The sequence below is a fragment of the Bidens hawaiensis genome, unplaced genomic scaffold, assembly GCF_021521415.1.
Source record: "Bidens hawaiensis isolate Kalapana, Puna unplaced genomic scaffold, B.hawaiensis_p1.1 tig00001088_1, whole genome shotgun sequence".
NCBI classification, from domain to species: domain Eukaryota; kingdom Viridiplantae; phylum Streptophyta; class Magnoliopsida; order Asterales; family Asteraceae; genus Bidens; species Bidens hawaiensis.
The window spans coordinates 4,764,250-4,786,884 of record NW_027491063.1 but is presented as its reverse complement, the minus strand read 5'-3'; the positions used below and the strand labels follow the sequence as shown (position 1 = coordinate 4,786,884).

Genomic DNA, 22,635 nt, shown 5'->3' with positions numbered 1-22,635 from the left:
GTTTCATTAAGTTAATTAATTTAGTTAAATTAATTTAAGTCAAGTAGTTTAATTATTAAAAATCAATTAAAAAAATATTATTCTTAGGAAGGTCTTGTCTAGGGTTTAGTGATCATAGGCGTTCTCAGATGTCCTTGTGTTCGATACTCGGACTTCTTAGATCTATACTACTTTTGATCGGTACACTTTCCGATTGTGTGTGGAGTCATTAGGAGTTTCCGTTTTATAAATTTAAAGCTTAGTTGTGAGTTCCATAGAAAGAGCATCATTAGACACACATCACCTTTGATTGCTCCAACTATCCAACTGTATGTCTTTTTATTTTTGTTTGTTTGTTTGTTTGTTTGTTTTATAAATAAATGATAAACAAGGATGTTGTTGATTAAAATTGAAATTGGTATCATAAACTGGCAGAGAATTGCCAGAGAAATACAACAATTCTCGACAGATAGATGGGTGGCATCGAAGCTCTCCAATAGGATGGACATGTTTATGCTCTACATGCTAACTGTTGGCAAGAAAGCTCTTGCAGACGGTGGGATAACTAGGATAAATTGAATGAGATTGATAAGTCCAGATGTGGAGTTTTGATTGGCTCTGCCATGGGTGGTATGAAGGTTTTCAATGACGCTATTGAAGCTTTGAGGGCTTTGTCACACCCCAACCTACAACGGAACATGCCGGGGCGCGACGTTGATTGTATCATAGCTCAGAATACACTAAGTAAAATACACGTGTCAATATCTAAATTATTCATTCATATATCAAATTACAAAAGCACAAACATTGTCTTAAAAGAATACCGTTATAATGAAATATTCAAAATATAAATAACTTGAGACAAAAGTGTTCTTCATTCATCAAGCAACCTAATGTATTATCTAACTTCCAATGCTTGATTAACCCGAAAAAGCTACCTGCGTCATGCGTTAAATACATATTTTTTTGTCAAAATGTAAGGCCCCGTTACCGGTAGCCCTACTTTGGTGTTGGATTTACTCATAAACACAGTTCTAAATATCAGAGTTAATTAAAACTTTGCGCGGAATATAAAACTTTCATAAAACATTACATAATTCATAACTTGTCTCAAAACATCCTTTGTCTTTCAACATTAAAGTATTAAAATTAAAACATCATTAGTCTTCAGATGCCAGACTCTTATCCTTCTGCCATGTGTCCATCTCAAACCAGCTGCCTCAATCTGTTAACCTGGGTGCATACTAAAAGTCAGCTACGCTGAGTGAGGTCTAGTTAATCAAACATAATACAATACATACATAACTACATACTTTCATACTTTCGTTTATAATATACTTACTTACCTTCGCACTTTCTTTCTTTCATATACTTACCTTACGTTTTAAAGAGCATTATGCCCTATAACCTTCGCATATATTATTAGGGTATGCAACCCTTTATCCTTCGCATATATTATTAGGGTATGCAACCCTTTAACCTTCGCATATATTATTAGGGTATGCAACCCTTTAACCTTCGCATATATTATTAGGGTATGCAACTCTTTAACCTTACCTTACCTTTCATTATCATATCAATACGTTTAATACTATACACAACATAATTGTACATACATCCATATTCATATAAACATATCATACATACTACACTATTCCTGCCTTAACAGTACATGCAATTCCCAAAGGTCGTTCACGTACTGTCAGGCATACATACATATATATCAAGACATACACTTACCATTTAAGGTAAGTGTATTAACATCCACATCGAGTATGCACACATCCCCTAGCAGGGTCCAAGAGGGCAGAGCCCCTGGCTGGGGTCGAGCTTAACTTTTGGCGAGCTTAATATCAAGCGAATTTAACATTTTCAAACTTGTATTAGGCGAAGTTCAAAGTGGCGAACTTGTATACAAGCGAACTTAATCTTGGCGAAATTAAGCATCCAGTGAACTTAGCTCAGGCGAAGTTATAGCTTGACGAACTTATAACTAGCGAAGTTCTCATCTAGGCGAACTTACAACTTAGCGAAGTTCACATCTGGCGAACTTACAGCTTAGGGAAGTTCACATCTAGGCGAACTTACAACTTAACGAAGTTCTCATCGAGGAGAACTTATGCAGGGATTAGCTGTAGGCGAAGTTGCCCAGTAGCAGCCCCTGTTTGACCTTAACCTCCATAACCACCCCCGTTTCAGCCGGTAACCCTCCGATATGCTGTTAACTCTCCCCGCGAACAGTCCCATGGTCATTTTCAGGTAAAACTTGGCCTGGAAAGACAATAAGTTTGGACCTTTAGGCTTTAAAACGTTTAATAACATAACTACGGTTCATCCTAAACGAGCCGGTTATGTTTACGAGTTCATTAGGTTTGTTTTATCATCAAGTTTACATCTTTAAATTTCGTTCATACCGATCCATTCTCGTTCTAAGTTTAGAGACTAAACGCTTATAAAAACGTAAACTTTAAAGGTAAACGACATACCTCTACGAGCTCGGGCTATCGATCTTGTATTTATCTCGTGTAATAAAGATCTTCTTGAACTAGCGTATAATCGATCCCTAACTTCGCTCAATCTCACAGCCGCGTATATGTGTGTAGGTGTGTATGTTAGAGAATAAGATGGAAGGAAAGATGGTTTAGGGTTTAACGGTTGTTTAAGGGGTATTTATATCCCTTAAAACCCATGGACTTAAGGCCCATTACCCTTGATCCATCTTAATTAGTCTATGTCCATTATCTATAATTAATACTAATTAATTATTTAAGCCCAATAACTAAACGCGACTTTCTTTATTAAATACGAAATTTTAGGATGTTACACAAAATAAAGTTGAGCAAGTAAACCACAGTTTTTGAGTATATATAATAAGTAAAAGATAATTCCATGCGATAATTGTAAATCACTACAACTAGTATAACAATAAATAAAAGTTATATTTTCAATCGAATCGCATTGGTAACGATTTACTCCAACGGCGTATGATCATACTAACAAGGATGAGGATGAGGTACCAACCAACATAAAGTAATCACATAGTCGAGCAATTACAATTATGCATATAACAGAATTTTTTTGAAAACAATAAGTTGATTTTGAACGCATAACTCCCCCAAAATTGTAAAGCGGTAAAAAAGGGGGATGTGAATTTACTTACCTTGACAAGTGGATTTCGTAAAGATGAGAAAAAAGAACTAGGATGAAAACGGTCGAGCTCCTCGAGATTCGCCGACAAATATTCCTAGTTGTCAATGACAACACCAATTAAATATAATCATAACGAAATATAAAGATCTATGACGGGTTTTGAGATTCGATAGGGTTACTATTATATTTATAAATTTTATTTATGTTGTTGTTGTTATTATTATTAATTATTACTACACTTTATGTTTGTTAAACTAAATAAATAAATAATTTGGGTATAAAATTTGCATTTATGTTTAAATAAAACGAAGGAAAAAAAATAAAATAAAAAACTAATTGTTGATAGTAAATAAGTGTATTATATGTATGTATATGTATATAGACGTGAAAGTTAAACAAAAAAAAAATATTAGAAGATCGTTAGGCGAGTGGTGGAGGAGATCATTATTTATTTATCATACCCTTTGTTTGTGGATTAATACAAAAAATTCAAAATTTAAACAAAATGAATAAAAAAAATAAAATAATAAAAAAAATAAAACAAAACGGGTCAGGGAGGGTTCGAACCCGCTCCCTGACTGGCTTTGTGGGCTTTACACATAATGCACCAGCCATTGGCTGGTTCTTACACTTGTTAATGAAACCGGGTTTATATGTTATGTATAAACAGAAAGAAATACCCAAAACTCAACATAAACCCTAGCCGATCAAATTGATTAAAATGTTCATTGTTGGTTAAAGTTGATTTAGGAAATTGATAATCACTGGAAAACGAACTGAATGCACATGTCAATTACCTGAGACGGCAACGGATTAAAGGTTAATGACACCTTAGGGTTGCCCCTCAAATAGGTAGTGAAATTGGATCTTAACAACAGTGTACGTGCCAATTAACTTACGGATTAGGGTTGTCTTGAAGTAAGGATGGTGTGGTGTCAAGTAATTGGTTTATGGCTGCGTTTATAAAGTGTTTTAAAGACCAGCTAGAGAGCGGTTTGTTATGATCGCGATTACGAATCAATTAGCTATCCTAGTTAATCAATTACCATGAATAGACTGTCGGTAGACACATTTTAGGTTGTTTGATGATTTGGTAAGATCATTTTGCTTGATTTAGCCTGAAAATTATGGTTAAAGAACTGGGGGGGGGGGGTGGCTTGTCGACGGTGGGAGAGGAAGAAAGAGGGGGAAAGAAAGTATTTTACAAATTAGTCCTTGATCTATGGTGGTGGTGCAAGAGTGGTTAATAAAGTAGTTTGGGGTTGATTTTGTACGATGTTCTAAGTTATAATCAATTAAATAAAAACAAATAAGTAAATAAAATATTAAATAAATACGCACTTCATTAATAAAATACCCGAACCCGGGTCGGGTAATGATTACAAAACCGAAAGGGAACGGAAAACCTGAAATGTTACAGGATTCACTACATAAGGAAATTTCGTCCCGAAATTAGAAATTAAGTCGTAATGAAGAGGTGCGGGTACTTGGACTCCATTTGGTCTTTACGTTCCCAAGTGAACTCGGGACCACGTTTAGAGACCCAACGAACTTTGACAAGTGGAATACGGCTACGCTAGGTTTATTTGTCCATATGATCCACAATTTCAATAGGTTTCTCGACAACGCGCAAAGATTCATCAATTCGGACCTGGTAGAGGGGTATGTGAAGGTTCCCCTCGACTAAGCACTTCTTGATATTGGAAGCATGAAAAGTTGGGTGAACATTGGAAAGCTCATCGGGTATATTGAGATGACACGCAACTTTGCCAACCCTTTCAACGATCTCAAACGGGCCAACAAAACGAGGAGATAATTTATTCCTTTTTCCAAAACGAACTACCCCTTTTTAAGGAGATACTTTAAGGAGAACTTAATCACGAACAATGAACTTGAGGGGTTTACGGAGCTTATCGGCATAGCTCTTTTGACGGCTACGAGCGGCAAGAAGATTTTGACGAATAAGAGCAATTCGATCAGAAGTTTTTTGAACAAGCTCGGGACCGGTGATTTGTGATTGACCAACCTCGTTCCTACAATCGGAGAACTACATTTTTGGCCATAGAGAATTTCAAAGGGTCCCATGCCAATACTAGTGTGAAAACTATTATGGTAGGAAAACTCCACAAGTGGTAAGTGAGTATCCCAATTTCCACCAAAGTCTAGTATGCAAGAGCGGAGCATGTCATTGAGAGTTTGGATCGTTCGCTCGGATTGACCATCCGTTGGTGGGTGATAAACGGTGCTTAGATCGATACGGGTACCCAAGGCGGTTTGCAACGATTTCCAAAAATGAGAGGTAAACCGACCATAACGATCAGAGATAATGGTCAACGGCGTTCCATTGCGGCAAATGATGTTCTTGACATAGAGTCGGGCTAATTCGCTTACGGAGGACTTTTCACTGAACGGTATGAAATGAGCTGACTTGGTCAAACGATCGACAGTTACCCAAATACTATCATTGCGGCTTTGAGTAGTGGGGAGTTTAGTAACGAAATCTATGGCTATGTCTTCCCATTTCCAAACGAGGATCGGAGGTTTCTCGAGCAAACCAAATGGCTTTTGATGCTCGGCTTTAACCTTTGAGCAAGTGAGGCATTTAGATACATGCAGCGCGATATCCTTCTTTATTCCCGTCCACCAAAACATGGAACGAAGATCGGCATACATTTTATCCGCACCGGGATAAATAGATTATCGTGACTTATGAGCTTCATCAAGGATGAATATGCGAAGATAGTCACGATCGGGAACCCATAAACGGTCCAAATAATAGAGTAAGCCATTACGTTTGGTTTCAAGTTGGAGTTCAGCGCCACACGACATCTCGTCGTGTAAGTTACCCTGGCTGACGGAGACGTGTTGTCCGTCGAAGATGCGGTATTGGAGGCCAGATTGGATGGTGACATAATGGAGCAAGATGGATTTAACATGACTCTTATTACTAAGAGCACCGGCCACGACATTCGCTTTCCCGGGGTGGTAGGATTTCGCAATCATAATCGCTTAACAATTCGACCCATCGTCTTTGTCTCATATTGAGGTCCTTTTGGTCGAAAATGTGTTGTAAACTTTTATGGTCGGTGAAGACCAAACATTTCATGCCGTAAAGGTAGTGTCTCCAAATTTTCAAGGCGAACACAACCACGCCAAGTTTGAGGTCATGCGTCATGTAATTTTTCTCGTGTACCTTGAGTTGACCCGAAGCGTAAGCAATGACCTTGTCTCGTTGCATAAGAACACAACCAAGACCTTGAATAGAAGCGTCACAAAAGACAACAAAATCATCGTTGCCCTCGGGAAGAGAAAGGATTGGAGCATTGCAAAGCATGTCCTTACGAGTTTGAAAAGCTTCCTCTTGATCGGAACCCCATTCGTAAACCTTCCCTTTGTGGGTTAGTGCGGTAAGGGGTGAATCAATCTTCGAAAAGTTGCGGATAAAACGACGGTAATACCCCGCTAAACCAAGAAATGAACGAACCTCCGTTGGAGATAACGGGGTCATCCAATTTTTAACGGCCTCAATTTTAGCAGGATCAACGTGAATACCCTTGTCGTTAATGATGTGGCTCAAGAATTGAACTTTCTTTAGCCAAAATTCTCATTTGGAGAACTTAGCATAAAGTTGTTCCTTTCGTAACAAGTCGAGAATGGCGCGCAAATGGTCTTTGTGTTCGGTCTCGGGTTTAGAGTATATTATGATATCGTCGATGTAAACAATCACGAATTTGTCGAGGTATGGTTTACAAACACGATTCATAAGGTCCATGAAAACGACATGAGCATTAGTCAACCCAAAATGCATAACTCGGAACTTAAAGTGGCCATAACGAGTACGGAAGGTGGTCTTGTGTATGTCATCTTCGTGGACACGGAGTTGGTGATAACCCGAACGGAGATCAATCTTAGAGAAACATGCGGCTTCTTGGAGTTGATCGAAAAGATCATCAATACGCGGAAGGGGATAACGATTCTTGATAGTAAGCTTGTTGAGTTCACGATAATCGATACACATACGAAGAGTACCGTCTTTCTTCTTAACAAACAAGACGGGTGAGCCCCATGGAAATGAACTCGGGCGAATAAAATCCTTTTCCGTGAGTTCTTGGATTTGGTTAGAGAGTTCTTGCATCTCGGAAGGTTCAAGACGGTAAGGTGATTTGGCTATGGGGTTTTCTCCGGGTACAAAATCAATATGGAACTCCATTTAACGAATTGGAGGGAGTCCGGAAACGTCATCGGGAAAGACTTCGGGGAAATCGCAGACAAACGGGATGTCTGAAAGTTTGTTTTCTTCACCGGATTTTGTGGTGACATGGGCTAAAAAGGCGACATACTTCTTGCGTAAGTAACGTTGGGCTTCGAGACACGACATGAGGTTTAGCTTTGAGAAGGGTCATTCACCGCGACCGTTTAGAATCACCCCCTATCAATAGGGATTCGAATAAGTTTCTCGTAACATAAAACTTTGGCATGGTGGAGAAAGAGCCAATCCATACCAATGATAATGTCGAAGCTTCCCATTTCCATATAGATATGGTCGATAGAAAACTTTTGCCCATTGAGAGTAATCGTGCAATTTTGAATGACGGAGTCAAGAGTGATTGAACTACCGTTTGCTATCTCTACCGTAAAGGGCTTAGATAATTTACTACGGGGCACATCAAGTATGTATTCAATATAATAGGAAATAAAGCTTCTATCGGCTCCCGAATCAAATAGTACCATTCACCATGTCATTCGAGTTTCAGGCTTGATGAACATTGATGGTGAAAGCTTGTCCTTGAGTTCCTCGAGGTGCTTGGGTTTGAGAGGTCGAAGCTTAGGGTGTTGGAGCTTGATAGGCTTGCATGACCATGGGTTGAACTTGAAGACTTGGAGGAGCCATGAGTTGGGGTACTTGGGGTTGATAAATTTGCACTTGGTAGACTTAGGAGGTGTATTAAGGTTGTGGTGCAACATATGCTTGGTGAACTTGGGTGAGTCCAGGACACACGCTGCGAAGGTGATATGGGAGCCCTAACGGGGATAATGATTGAAGCACGAGGGATGGCTCGCTTGGGTTGGTTTGTCGGTGCGAACAGCGAGGGAGCGGCTTGCACACGAGGTGCTTCTCGACAGTATTTGGTGAGGTGGCCGAATCGGTGGCAATTGGTGCACACCCGACAAGTGTCTTGGGCCGGGTGGGGGCGTTGGCATGTGTTGCAATACGGGTGTGGGCCGGTGCAGGGCTTCTTTTTGGGAGGTGCTTGTGGTTGGGCTAAGACATAATTTTGGGAGTTGGGCTTTCTCTTGTTGTTGCGGTAGTGGGATGAGTTGTTGTGGTTATTATACTTGGAGGATTCGGGCTTAGAGGATTTAGGCTTAGATTCCTTAGTGGGCTCAGGTGTGGGCTCATCATTGGGTTTCGTAGAACTCTTCTGCGTCAAGGTCCCGGCCTTAACGTGGTTATCGGTGAGGGTACCAGCTAAGGTGATGGCATCATGGAGGGTTTGAGGGTCACGACTTAGAATCGAATCTTGGATTTGCATAGGCAAACCCGAGATGTACTTGTCGATGGCACGTTCAAGGGGAGTGACCATGTGGGGGATGAGAAGGCTCAGGTCATGGAAACGATCGTTGTAGACGGTGTCATTACCACTTTCTTGTTTCAAATTCCAAAATTCCTCTTCCAACTTGTAAAGCTCATGTTTCAGGCAAAACTTCTTGAGCATGAGTTTCTTGAGGTCATCCCATGGAAAGGCCATGGCAACCTCGGCGCCAAGCGTGCGCTTCGCACCGTTCCACTAGCTGAGGGCATTCTTCTTAAGTACACTTTAGGCGTAAGTGGTTTTCTTGTCCTCTGGACATTTACAATGGAGGAGCACGCTCTTCATTTCTTCAAACCACTGGAGGATAATGGTATCACCGTCGATACCGAAGTATTCGGGCAGGTTAGCACCCTTGAATTTCTTGATGTAGCAAGCAATTGGGTTCAGAGTTGTGGATGATGTAGGAGCATTCACAATTTGCAATTGAGAGATGATCGTTGGGAGGGCTTTCACGATGCCCTTAGCAATGCGGGACGACATGCTGCGGCCAGAGGTGCCGGTGCGACGGTTACGGTTGATGAGGTGAGAAGACATACTGTAGGGGTGGGTAAAAGGTGTAAAATTGGTAAGACTCGGGTAAATGTCGCAAGTATAGAAATTGTCGAAATATAGTAATCGCGCATTGAGATTGGGATTGTGTTTGAGGTTGAGAATTTCATTACTTAGGGAAAGTTGTGATTATACAAGTCTTGTCAATATATATATATATATATTTAATATTATGAAAATATATCTTAAAATGTAAATAGATTCATTTGTTGGTTAGGGCTTCATGAACCACCATGAGTCCTTCCAACAAAATGAAAAACATTGAAAACTTAAATAAAATCATTTAAAATCGAATTAAGGGGGGGGGGGGGTTCTGAGTTTAACGATTGAAGTAATTCGGGATCACCCCATATTTACATACTTCATCCATCCGTTCAAGAAAACACAATACGGGAAAAACCGAGTTTAGCCACGAATCACCGTGAATTCGGTTATAAATTTAAGAGTGTGATCGTCACATGACCACATTTGATACTATGAGGGTAGTAGATTCAGTTTCGTTTGGTGTGATATGCTTTGCCTTAATAAGTTTCACACCCTTACCGAACACTCGAGGAAGGCAATCAGGTCTCGCGGTTGATTGAGATTTAGATGCATTGCACTTCCTTAGGCTCGCAAGCCTTAGTGTCAAGTGTTCGGTAAACATGTGTGTCACTCTTACGGTTTAGTACATATCCGTCACACGAATCTTCCTCAAGGAGAGGGGACTGAAAAGGCGGAATTTCTTAAGGAATTTCCCATTTTTTTTAAAAATCGTCCTAATGTTTTTGCAAACAATTTTGAGAGTGAGACATAGCCTCGGATTAGGTATGTGCTTTTGTGTACAATTGTATAGATGAATAATATAAATATGATAAGCTATGTATAAAAATTTAAACAAGTAGGGTGCACGTATAGGAACACGTATAGGGACCCTAAGCATGCTACTAGGTCGTCACGTCTAACCACCTATCTTATAGCCTTCGGCTCTGATACCAATCTGTCACACCCCAACCTACGGCTGAACATGTCGGGGCGCTACGTTGATTGTATCATAGCTCATAAGACACTAAGTAAAATACACGTGTCAATATCTAAATTATTCATTCGTATATCAAATTTCAAAAGCACAAACATTGTCTTAAAATAATACCGTTACAATGAAATATTTAAAACATAAATAACTTAAGACAAAAGTGTTCTTCATTCATCAAGCAACCTAAGGTACCATCTAACTTCCGATACCTGATTCACCCGATAAAGATACCTGCGTCATGCGTGAAAATACATATTTTTTTGTCAACATAAAGTTGAGCAAGTAAATCACAGTTTTTGAGTATATATAATAAGTAAAAAACAATTCCATGCGATAATTGTAAATCACTACAACTAGTATAACAATAAATAAAAGCTGTCTTTTCAACCGAATCGCATTGATAATGGTTTACTCCGATGGCGTATGATCATACTAATGATGATGAGGATGAGGATGAGGTACCAAGCAACATAAAGTAAACACATAGTCATATTCGCACATGACAACTAATCGAGCAATTACAATTATTCATAAAACGGAATTGTAGTGAAAACAATAAGTTAATTTTGAACTCATAACGCCCTCAAAATTGTAAAGCGGTAAAAAGGGGGATGTGAATTTACTTACCTTGACAAGTGGATTTAGTAAAGACGAGATAATAAATATAACTAGGATGAAAATGGTCGAGCTCCTCGAGATTCGCCGACAAATATTCCTAGTTATCAATGACAAAACGAATTAAATATAATCATATCGAAATATAAAGATCTATGACGGGTTTTCAGATTCGATAGGGTTACTATTATATTTATTAATGTTATTATTCTTGTTCTTATTATTATTATTATTATTATTAATTATTACTACACTTTAGGTTTATTAAACTAAATAAATAAATAATCTGGGTATAAAATTTGCATTTATGTTTGAATAAAAAGAAGGAAAAAAAACTAATTGTTGATAGTAAATAAGCATATTATATGTATGTATATGTATATAGACGGGAAAGTTAAACGAAAAAAAAATATTTGAAGATCTAATATTTTTCAGATCGTTAGGCGAGTGGTGGAGGAGATCATTATTTTATTTATCATACCCTTTGTTTGTGGATTAATAAAGAAAACTCAAAATTTAAACAAAAGGAATAAAAATAAAATAAAATAATAAAAAAATAAAAAAAAACGGGTCAGGAAGGGTTCGAACCCGCGCCCTAACCGGATTAGTGGGTTTTACACATAACGCACCAGCCATTGGGCTGGTGCTTAAACTTGTTAATGAAACCGGTCTATATGTTATGTATAAAAAGAAAGAAATACCCCAAACTCAACATAAACTTTAGCCAATCAAATTGATTAAACTGTTCATTGTTTGTTAAAGTTGATTTAGGGCAATTTTTAATCGCTGGAAAACGAACTTAATGCACATATCAATTACCTGAGATGGAAAAGGATTAAATGTTAATGACACCTTAGAGTTGGATCTTAACGACAGCGTACGTGCCAATTAACTTAGGAATTAGGTTCGGCTTGAAGTAAGGATGGTGTGGTGTCAATTAATTGATTTATGGCTGCGTTTATATAGTGTTTTAGAGGCCAGCTAGATCGCAGTTTGTTATGATCGCGATTACGAATCAATTATCTGTCCTAGTTAATCAATTACCATGAATAGACTTTTGGTAGACGCGTTTTAGGTTGTTAGATGATTTGGTAAGATCAACTTGCAAGATTTAGCTCAAAAATTATGGTTCAAGAAATGTAGGGTGGGGGTGGGGGTGGGAGGTCTTGTCGACGGTGGGAGAGGAAGAAAGAGGGGGAAAGAAAGTATTTAACAAATTAGTTCTTGATCTATGGGGTGGTGCAAGAGTGGTTAATAAAGTTGTTTGGGTTTGATTTTGTACGATGTTCAAAGTTATAATCAATTTAATAAAAAATATAAGTAAATAAAATATTAAACAAATACGCACTTCATTGAAAATACCCGAACCCGAACCCGGGTCGGGTAATGATTACAAAACCGAAAGGGAACGGAAAACCCGAAATGTTACAGGTCTCGTATAGGAAGATGAATCCGTTCTGTGTACCCTTTGCCATTACTAATATGGGATCTGCAATGCTGGCCATGGATCTGGTGAGATTTAGATGAATGGGTTTTTTAAAATCTTTCAAGCGTTTAACTTATCATTTGAATAACATTGCGTGAGCTTCAGGGATGGATGGGTCCGAACTTTTCTATCTCTACAGCGTGTGCAACGAGCAACTTTTGTATACTGAATGCAGCCAATCACATCATCAGAGGTGAAGCTATAAGTGAGATTGTTTTTACCAGTCAGTTGAAGATCTTTATTTACGTTTAGTTATCTGACAGTGTAGAGAATGTGGCAGGACATGATGCTTTGTGGTGGCTTGGATACTGTCAATTTACCTATAGGTAATTTGTATTATTATTATTAGTTTTTTAGTGCAAGTTGTTCGTTTGTTTGTTAACGTAATCGATACTTACTGATGTAGGATTGAGAGGATTTATGGCATGCAGGGCTCTATCTGAGAGAAACAATAGCCTTGCAAAAGCGTCCCGACCATGGGATTCGGTAATACTCACTTTACTTGTTGTAGTATATCATTTAAATGAAACTATTTGATGAAAATCCATGGTTCAAACAAGGGTGTGATGGGTTTGTTATGGGAGAAGGAGCTAGAGTTCTATTGCTGGAAGAACTTGAGCATGCTAAGGTGGTGGATATTAATTAATAGTTAGTGTTTCTTTCTTTCACTCCCGCTGGATGCTAATGAACAGTTTGTTTATTTGCATAGAGAAAGAGTGCTTCAATCTATGCTGAGTTTTTGGGTGGAAGCCTCACTTTTGATGCTTATGACCGAGCCTCATCCTCAAGGTATGTATATTCTTTTGTTGGTTGGTTTATAAAGGAAATGAAGATGAAGCATGTGATTAATGTGTTTATGTTTATCATTAGGTACCGGTGTGATTTTACGCATAGAGAAAGCATTGTTGCGGGCTGGGGTGAGCAGGGAGGATGTGAACTACATAAATGCGCATGCTACATCAACACCTGCCGGTGACCTCAAGGAATACCAAGCTCTTCTTCATTGTTTTGGCCAAAACAAAGAGGTACCAAACCAAACGGAGAAATATGCGTTTGTTTTTTTTACGATATTATAATTTTTTTTTAACATTTTGCAGTTGCGAGTGAACTCTACAAAATCGATGATCCGTCACCTTCTCGGAATAGATGGAGCTGTAGAAGCCGTTGCAACTGTACAGGTAATAATTTGTTTATGTCATTGTGTGATGACAAGGATTATGAGGATGGATGAATGTCAGTATATTAGTATTCTACTCTTTTATAAGTGTTAATTTTTTTTCATTTTCTATAAATTATTTGTTTAGTACACTTGAGAGTGAGACTTGGCCCTCGGGATTTTATTGTATTGAGAGTTAATTACACGGATGGTTAAGTCACTTTGACAAATTCATCCACTTTGACCTGTCGTTCATTTGACCTCAAGGCCTACGAGCACTAAAGGGCTTATGACAACACATATCACACATATCATTACGGGTTTTTTATTAGCACCAATGGGCTTTGTATAATATGTTGACTCTATTATGACTTATTTATTTCAAATTATTTCCTGATTTTAACAAGGGGATCTTGCTTTATATTAATCTTAAATGGTGACTAACAAACATTTTTTTGTGTTTTGATCAGTGGCAAAGAATTCTAGCTTACGCCAGTTCTATTGAAGGTTTGTGGCTGATAAAGGTGGTTGCACGAAGTCATAGAGGTTTTTAGATAATTGTTTTTATTTGTGTTAAACTGAATGCTTTAATAATATGTATGTTTTAAAAATGAATAATTTAGACTAATGGTCAAGATGGATGCTTTAGTTGTTATAGCTATTTTTAAAATGGCTCATTGTTTGGATATGTTGTTTATTTGCTCACTTTTTCTGTTCTAGCTATGTTTTTATTTGTCTTTTAAGGCGGTTGATTTTTCCGCCATATTTGATTGAAAAATGTAATAGTTTCTCACTTTTTTTGTACTAGTGATTAGGTAAGCACATGTAAAAACATTGTAAAAGTGTTCTAATATGTTTTTATCAGGACGCTTTTTGGGTTGTTAATGGATATTTTATGCGACCATAAAACTTGATTCATAATCTTATTTGGGATATCTGGACACTGTTTGATTTCCGAGACTTATTACGACCCCTTTACATGAAACGCTTTTCTCGTGGGTCCTATTAAAGAAAGGTCTTATAAAATAGCATTTTAGGAGGCTTTTGTGCGTACTAAAAAAACCCTTTTTGTTGTAGTGTAGAATGGCCAAGCAGAATGTGAAGCTCAGTGCCTATGATATATAGTGTAAGCCCAGAATAACCATCAAATCACAAGCGCTTGTAAACTTTGTGGTTGATTTCAGTAGTGACATGCAAAAGGAAGCTGATATGAGAGGAACATGACTGGGCATACTACTAAAATTGCCACAGGGGGACATAATACCCCAATTTATAGCCTGTGAGTTCCAAGCTACCTACAACGGAGCAGAATATGAAGCACTTATTGCATGTTTACTTTTAGCTAAACAAATGAGGATCATGTGTCTTCGGGTTTACATAGACTCTTTATTAATAACTAACCACTTTAACGGTTCTTATACTGTAAAAGGTGAAAATATGATCAAATATTTAAAAATTGTGAAGGAATTAGCAAATTCTTCGAAATGTTTAGTATAATTCAGGTACCAAGAGAGGAGAATGTTGGGGCAGATGCCTTAACAAACCTAGCATCATCTTTGAAGATCCCATATTACATAAAGATACCCATTATTCACATACTTTCTCCAGCAATTGGGTGATAGGAAGCATGGAGGTAACAACAGATTGTCCCGAAGAACATAAGGACCTTTCTCCTGTCTTGAAGTAGGATCCTAGATCCTTCCATTTAAGAAATTCCTCAAAGATGGAGAAATCCCTAATGGGGAAAATCCCAAAGCTTTCAGAGTTAAGGTATCACAATTTATAATTTTACGATATACAGTATGTATAAAATCTCTTTCAGGTCCCTACTTGAGATGCATTGAATATCTAGAAATACAAGAAGTGCTTAAAGACTTCCATGAAGGTGACTGTTGTAACCATAGAGGGGGGTAGAGCATTGTTTTCTAGAATACTTAGGACATGTTACTTCTGGCCAACAATGAAGAAGGATGTTGTGGAGTATTCAAGGAAATGTGATGCTTGTCAAAGACATGACAACATTCTTCATCAACCATCATAACCTATGTATCATATCTTTTCTTCATGGCCTTTCATGAAATGGGGAATGGATATTGTAGGCATGCTACCCAAAGCACCAGGTGGAAAATTCTTCATGCTTGCCATTACGGATTACTTCTCAAAATGGATTGAAAGAAGAAGCATTTATTCAAGGCTGTGAAAGGGAAGTTATATCCTTCATTAAAAGAAATATTATAACTATATTTGGTATCCAATCTGAAATTATTTTTGACAATGGATCCTAGTTTATTGGGAAATCAACTACTAGCTTTTGTGACAGTTGGGGCATCAAGTGTGTCACTTCTATGCCAATTCATCCTCAAGCCAATGTTCAAGCAGAGTCAAGTAACAAAATCATCATCAACAACTTGAAGAAGCTGGATCCAAGAAAGGCAAGTGGGCTAAGGAACTTACATACGTTCTTTGGGCTAATAGAACAACACCCAAGAATGCAACAGGTCAACATCCTTCTTATTGGTGTTTGGAGAAAAAGCCATGATCCTTACATAAATGGTGGTTCCTACTGCCAGAACAAGCATCCGTGATCAACAGGCGAACAATGAAAGTCTTATCCAAGATCTAGACACTGTTGATGAGCTTAGAGACTTAAGCAAAGATAAGAATGGCTGCATATCTACCAAGGATAGCTGTGGCATATAACAAGAACATCATGATCTGAAGATTTCAGGAAGGAGATTTGTTCATAAGGAAGGCTTTCCAAAATACAACTAATCCTGCAGATGGAAAGCTTGCACCTAAGTGCGAAGGGCCCTACTTGATTGAATTAGAAGCAGGAAAAGGGGCATACCACCTGTTAACCATGGAAGGTGACTGCCAACCAAGAGCCTGGAATGCCATCCATATTAAGAAATACTTCATATAATCAGGATCAATGATCCTTAAAGGATCAAGGATCCTAAAGTTGGTAAAATCTTATCTTATCATTTATTCATTTCAGATTTTTATTACTAACCAAAGGAACCGATATCCTTAATATTTATTTTGCCAAGCTTTAAGTTTATGAAGACCACATTTCAATAGGGAATTCAACGGTCAAGGGGTTGGCCTCCTCTCTCCCATGTTTAAGGTATAATCCCCGTGATTATACCTTCTTAGGATTAAAGGTTTTCACCTTTCTCATGATTTAGAGTTTTGACACTCTCGCCCGTAGCGCATGCTATCCAAAGTATAATTTGGGGCAATGGGACCAACACACTCTTAGTGGCTGACAGTTTCATTGCTTTCGGCTATATGGAGGATCCTACGAATTAATAGTGGACATACCAAACACAAGGTTTGTAACATTTTCAAGTTAGCTACGATTTTGGCATTTTCACGTCACTTACGTTTAGGCTAGATCCCGGTTTGTGCAAGACCCCAGTTTAACATCCGAATCTTTAGGCTTGTCTAATTTGGACTTCTCCCCAGTTTGTTGGGCTTGTCCTTTGTTTTTTTTGGGCTTGTCCCCAGTTTGTTGGACTTGTCCCCAGTTTGGTTGGGCTTGTCCCCAGTTTGTTGGACTTGTCCCCAGTTTGGTTGGGCTTGTCCCCAGTTTGTTGGACTTGTCCCTAGTTTCTTGGGTTTAACCCAAGTTCATATGACTAGTTGATTTAAAATCATAAGATATATGCATTAGGTATCCAAAGTCTATCTACAAGCATCATGGAAGTAGATGTGGTAACTTATGTCTAATCAAACCTTATGGTATGATCTTTACTTATCAAATTATTCTCTTTCAAATTGTATATTTGGAAATCATTATATTCAAGGATCCAAGATCCTTAATATATTTTTACAAGGATAATTTATCTTTAAAAATTCATGAAACTAAACTATTACAATTACGATTTATAATGATAAACAATCAGCCAATAGTCAAAATATTAGATTTATTATTAAAATCACCTAGATTTACCAAAATCATTAACCCGGATTTCACCATATAAACATGCACCCTCCACCCGGTTTAACAAGCGCTACTAATAGTTCATAAAGTGCAGGAAAGATAAAGAACGAGCATCAAGCGCTTCATCCTCAAAAATAGAGGATCCATCCACCTTTGCTCCCCCAATAAAAGGATCATAGATCCTTCACCTTATTTATCTATTGACTTGTTACAAACCATCAAACATTCAAAAACACAAACAAATAAAATAGTGGGCTCAAGCCTAGTCTCATCATCCTTCATTGCCCACCATTGCAGCCTCCTCCTTTGCTGCCACACCTTTTCCTGCCTCGGTCATCTCAGCTTCGTTCCCTCCAGCCGTGGTGTCGGTACTCTTACCAGCTTCATCCTCGCCATTGTTAGTGCAAAATGTCTAATTCTAGGTCTTGTATAGTTAAATGAGCTGAATTTTTAGAGTCATATGTTAAGGGCGTATAAGTATGCCCATGTATAAGACTTATACGGCATATAAGTCTTATACGCTGCATTACTTATACGGCCATAGGTGTTCATGTATAAATAGGTTTGATGTTGTTATATTTTGTAATCTTTGGAATCTTTTGGACATAAAATCTTATCACTTGTACTCTGACATTGTTATATAAAAATAGTGATAATTAAATTGAGTTGATATGTGTTTGATTCCTTAGCTATTATGTTTCCGCTTTATATCTTAGTATAGTAACACAATGTATTCAGTCCGTATCGTATTGCACCTACACGTATACGATGGCATCTTATGATCTGGCAACCGGTCTTTCAAGTGCTATCAACTCGTTTAAATTTGTCAATTTGCAAATCAAAGATACCAACGAAACTTATTTCTTCAATTAAACACACAATTGTGGTTCAAAATCAAATTCAACCTCATATTCATGTTCGTAAACACATGGTGATCATTTCTGCAAGAGTCAAAACATCAAATTCAATAAGATTGTTCATGTTTGAGATCATGTTCAGTTCACAGTGACATCAGCGTATATGTTCTGATTATACACGTATAAGTCAGTACCTCTGTATAAGATTGTTCTCCGTCTAAAATCGGTTCTCCGTATAAGATTGTTCTTCGTATAAGATCATTCTCCGTATAAGTGTGATATACGTATAAGTTCATGTTAAAGGGTATAAGTAATCAAATGTATAAGTCTATTAATAATGTATAAGACTTATACGCCATATAACGTTTGTACAGCGTTTAAGAGACTTACACGTTCTTAATACTTATACGCCTTATTTACTTACCCGTTAACAAAACATATACGTTGTATCTGTTGATTTTTTTGATTGACGTGCAATTATAGAGGAAATAAATGCTTTCGTGTCACAACCTTCGGCAATACTTCAAAACATCAATCTAGAGAATGAGATGGACACGTCTACTAAGCCACATAAGCTTTTGGGAATGGAGGATTATCCGAGTTGGGCCGATAAATTTGAGACATATGTGCAAGCTGTTAAGTACGAAGCATGGGAAGCGGTCGAAGTGGATTACATCATTACACGTAACGAAAATGGTACCAACTATTGTTTATCCCAAATTTCTAAGGCTACTAGAGCCAGATTTCTTTGAGAAAAGAAAATGATGAATCTCTTTCAACAATCTATTAAGTCCCAGATTTCCCAACTGTTACAGGACACTTGCTCGTGTTACTGGATTTGGGAAGCTTTACTTAACAAGGACAGAGAGAATCTAGATATGAGGAAAGTCTAAAATGGCTCTATTGAGGAAGGAATTTGCCATCTTCACAATAGTCAAAGTAGAAACAATGGCACAATTAATCGAGAGGTATTGCTATCTGGTTAATGAAATGAAGAGATTGGGTATTGAGAAGCAAGAGTATGACTATATTGATAAACTTGCTGATTCTCTATCTGATGAATGGGAGAAATTCATCATGATTCAACAGTCAAACTTGATTGCATAAGCTAGATTGACTATAGCTCGATTCATTGAAAAATTAGAAGTCCAAGAACTCGAAGTCCGCAAGAAGCAGAAAATGAATAGTACAGGAGTAACTCAAGATACCAGGTTATATTTTAATTCATCACAATGTGTGGTGGCTCCTAGCACAAAAATCCAAACTTCTTTTGTCACTAACAGTAGCTGTGGTAGTTCACAACCAAGTCAATTTCAACCAACCAACATACCACACTACACAAGCACTTACATTGGAACCAACTCTTCTTCTAATCAATCCTCAAAATCTATGAGTCCATCATCCGATGTTATGCAATGCAACATAGCTGTTAACATCAAGAACATCAATGGAATTACGACAGAGAATGTTCAAGAACATATGGCTTTTCTAGGATCTGTCCTTGAGTCATATGAATGTTTAATAGTCGGGCGAGTTGTATACTATAACATGACAAAGGAGGATTATAATCAAATCGATCCAGAAGAGATGGAGATGTTGGATATCCGTTGATGCATGGCTTGTGTTGTTAGAAGAGCTCAAATATTTAGGGAAGCTACCAGAAAGAATTGTCTTGATGGGACGACTTCAAAAGAAGTATTTGACAAGTCAAAGGTCTGATATTTTCAATGTAAGGAGAAAGGGAATTCAAGAAGGAATGGACTAACAAATAAGTTGTTGAAGATAGTCCTAATCCATTTGGTAGAGACTATAATAGACAAGCCATTTATCATCAAAGCTCTCCTACACCAGCTGAATCATCAAAGAAACCCGAGATCTTGTCATTAAAAGCATGTCACACACAACTGGATGAAGGTTTCAGCTGGAACTTTATCGTTCCCAGGGCAAATTTAGCAGAGGTAATTGGTGAGGATCAACAAGCTGGAAACAGGTAGAGTTTGTAAATACAGGTGAAGGAATGGAAGATGTGGAAAATGATGTTGAAGATGCTGATGAAGAGGATGGGATCATAGCAGCTAATCTTAATGATGGTGAATAGACTGAGTGTGATGGAACATGTGATGATCAAGAGGAGATAAACACTGAGGAAATGTCAAGTGGTCTTGAGGAGACAGAATCTCCTAAGAGTTTTTATTCGATTCCAAATGAATTTTTTCAATCATTTTTGCCACCTGATGTTTTGAAAGTTTTGTAGTTTGGTTTAATGGAGAAGAAGTGCCTCATGGAAAAATTGTTTTGGAGTTGATGATGAAGATGAGACTACAAAATCTGATGAAATTTAAGAGGCAACAAAGATTGAGGAATGAGTGAAGCAACTGTGCCAGCTGAAGTTGTTCAAGCGACAGTTGCTGAAGTGAGAAATGAAGATGTTCCAAACGAACCCAATCATCATGCTAACATGGATGGACATGTATTTTCTACTCAAGAGGTTAAACATATTTGTGATTCGTATGATGAAAAAGAATTTCTTATAACTCATTAATAACCGACTACAATAAAATGTTTCATGATTATCAAAATGTAAATGAAGCATATGACAAGCTTCAAACGTGTGAGAAAAACTTGTGGGTGAATATCCTACAAGATGAGAAAACAAATTCTATGCCCAAACACACGGTTGAGGACAAACAGATTGCCATTAATAGGCATATCGATGAGAAAGTGGAACTTAAAAGAGAACTTCAACTAATTAAAATCGAAACTAAAAGAGTTGAAACTAAACTAAAAAGTTATTCCCTCTCATTATATGTACTTGATCATATTGTTCCAAAGGATGATTCGAAATATCATTTTGTACCCCCTCCTATCTAGAGATCTTATGTTCCAAAAGAACCTGAAAGGTTCTTCAAGGCCAATATGTGGTGACTGGTTTGTCACATAATGATAGTTCATCATCTCCTTCGTGTGAAGGGCAAGCTGTTAAGTCCTCTCACAGTTCTGAGTGTGAGAGCAAGGTGGGTTTCCAAGATGCAGAATATGTGCTTTCTGAGGCAAAATATAAAATTCAATCAAGTGATAAAACTGGTAATCAAAATTTTAAATTTGCTAAAACCAGTTTTTACTATAAAAGAAAAGGTATTCGGTTCAAAGAGGTTAAATCCACTGGATTTAACAAAGAGTCTTTAAAACCGAAAAATGGTGTTCAAAATATTGTTTTTGTTAAAGATGAGTCCTCTAAGGAACATAAAGAGGCCATCTTTAGAAAACAATCTAATGATGAGTTTTATAGACTTAAGGCTGAGAGAGACAGGGAAGAGATCAGGTTCCACCAGTTAACAAGTTTGTTGACATGAGAAAATGTTATTGTTGTAATGAGGAAGGACATTTGTTTTACTTATGCCCAAAACGATTCTCTCATTCCCAAGACAAATAGCCCGTCGTAAACAAGAAACCATATGTGAGTCCTACTTCTGTGAGACCCACATTTGCACCCAAACATATTTTAAAACGGGTTGTGGAGAAAGAACCAATCAAAATTAATTTTGAGGTTGGTGAATCTTCAAATATGAAGATAATTAATGATAGTTTTTATAAGATATCAGGTTATGCTCGGCAGAACTGGGTGGTAAATGGTAAAATAAAAGACGAAAATGTTAAATAACCTATTGAACAAGTTGTTAAGTCTGTTTCATCTAGTTCATGTTCATCTGTTGAGCCGTTAACTAATTTAGAGTATGATGATTTTGAAGATGTTTTATATGAAAAAATGAAACAACCCAAGACCAAGAAGGCTTGGGTTTTCTTGTTTCACTAACCGCATAACTTTTGTAATGGCTTCCAAGATCTAATGACTCACGTTGGATTATGTAATGTGGAGACTTTCGACACATGACTGGAACTCTCCATTTACTGAAGAATGTCAAATCTATTCGGGGAGGTTATGTGGGGTTTGCGGGAAATCAAGGATGTTTGATTCAAAAAGCCAAGATTCGAGATACTGGACGAATGGGTGTTGATGAAATACCACAGGAGAACGATATATATGTTCTAAATATGGGTGTGTCATCAATGACTCAGGGCACCGTTCAGTGTTTTGTCACCAAGGCATCAGAATAGGAATCTGTGTTATGGCATCGACAGATGGGTTACATCAACATTCTTAAGATGAACTTTCTTGTTCACAACCTGGTTTTTGTAGGAGTAAACGTCAAAGGGTTCATTAGAGTACCAATTGTTTGAGTTGTAAGAAGGGAAAACAAAAGAAGAAGTCTCACCCGACGAAGTCTCT

The 22,635-nt window shown here is 37.6% G+C and overlaps 1 pseudogene; it reads left to right on the top strand.

Moving 5' to 3' along the window:
* The window catches only part of LOC143559102 (3-oxoacyl-[acyl-carrier-protein] synthase II, chloroplastic-like), a 38,201-nt pseudogene extending 19,102 nt beyond the window's left edge, over positions 1 to 19,099 (top strand).
* The last annotated feature ends 3,536 nt before the right edge of the window (positions 19,100 to 22,635 follow it).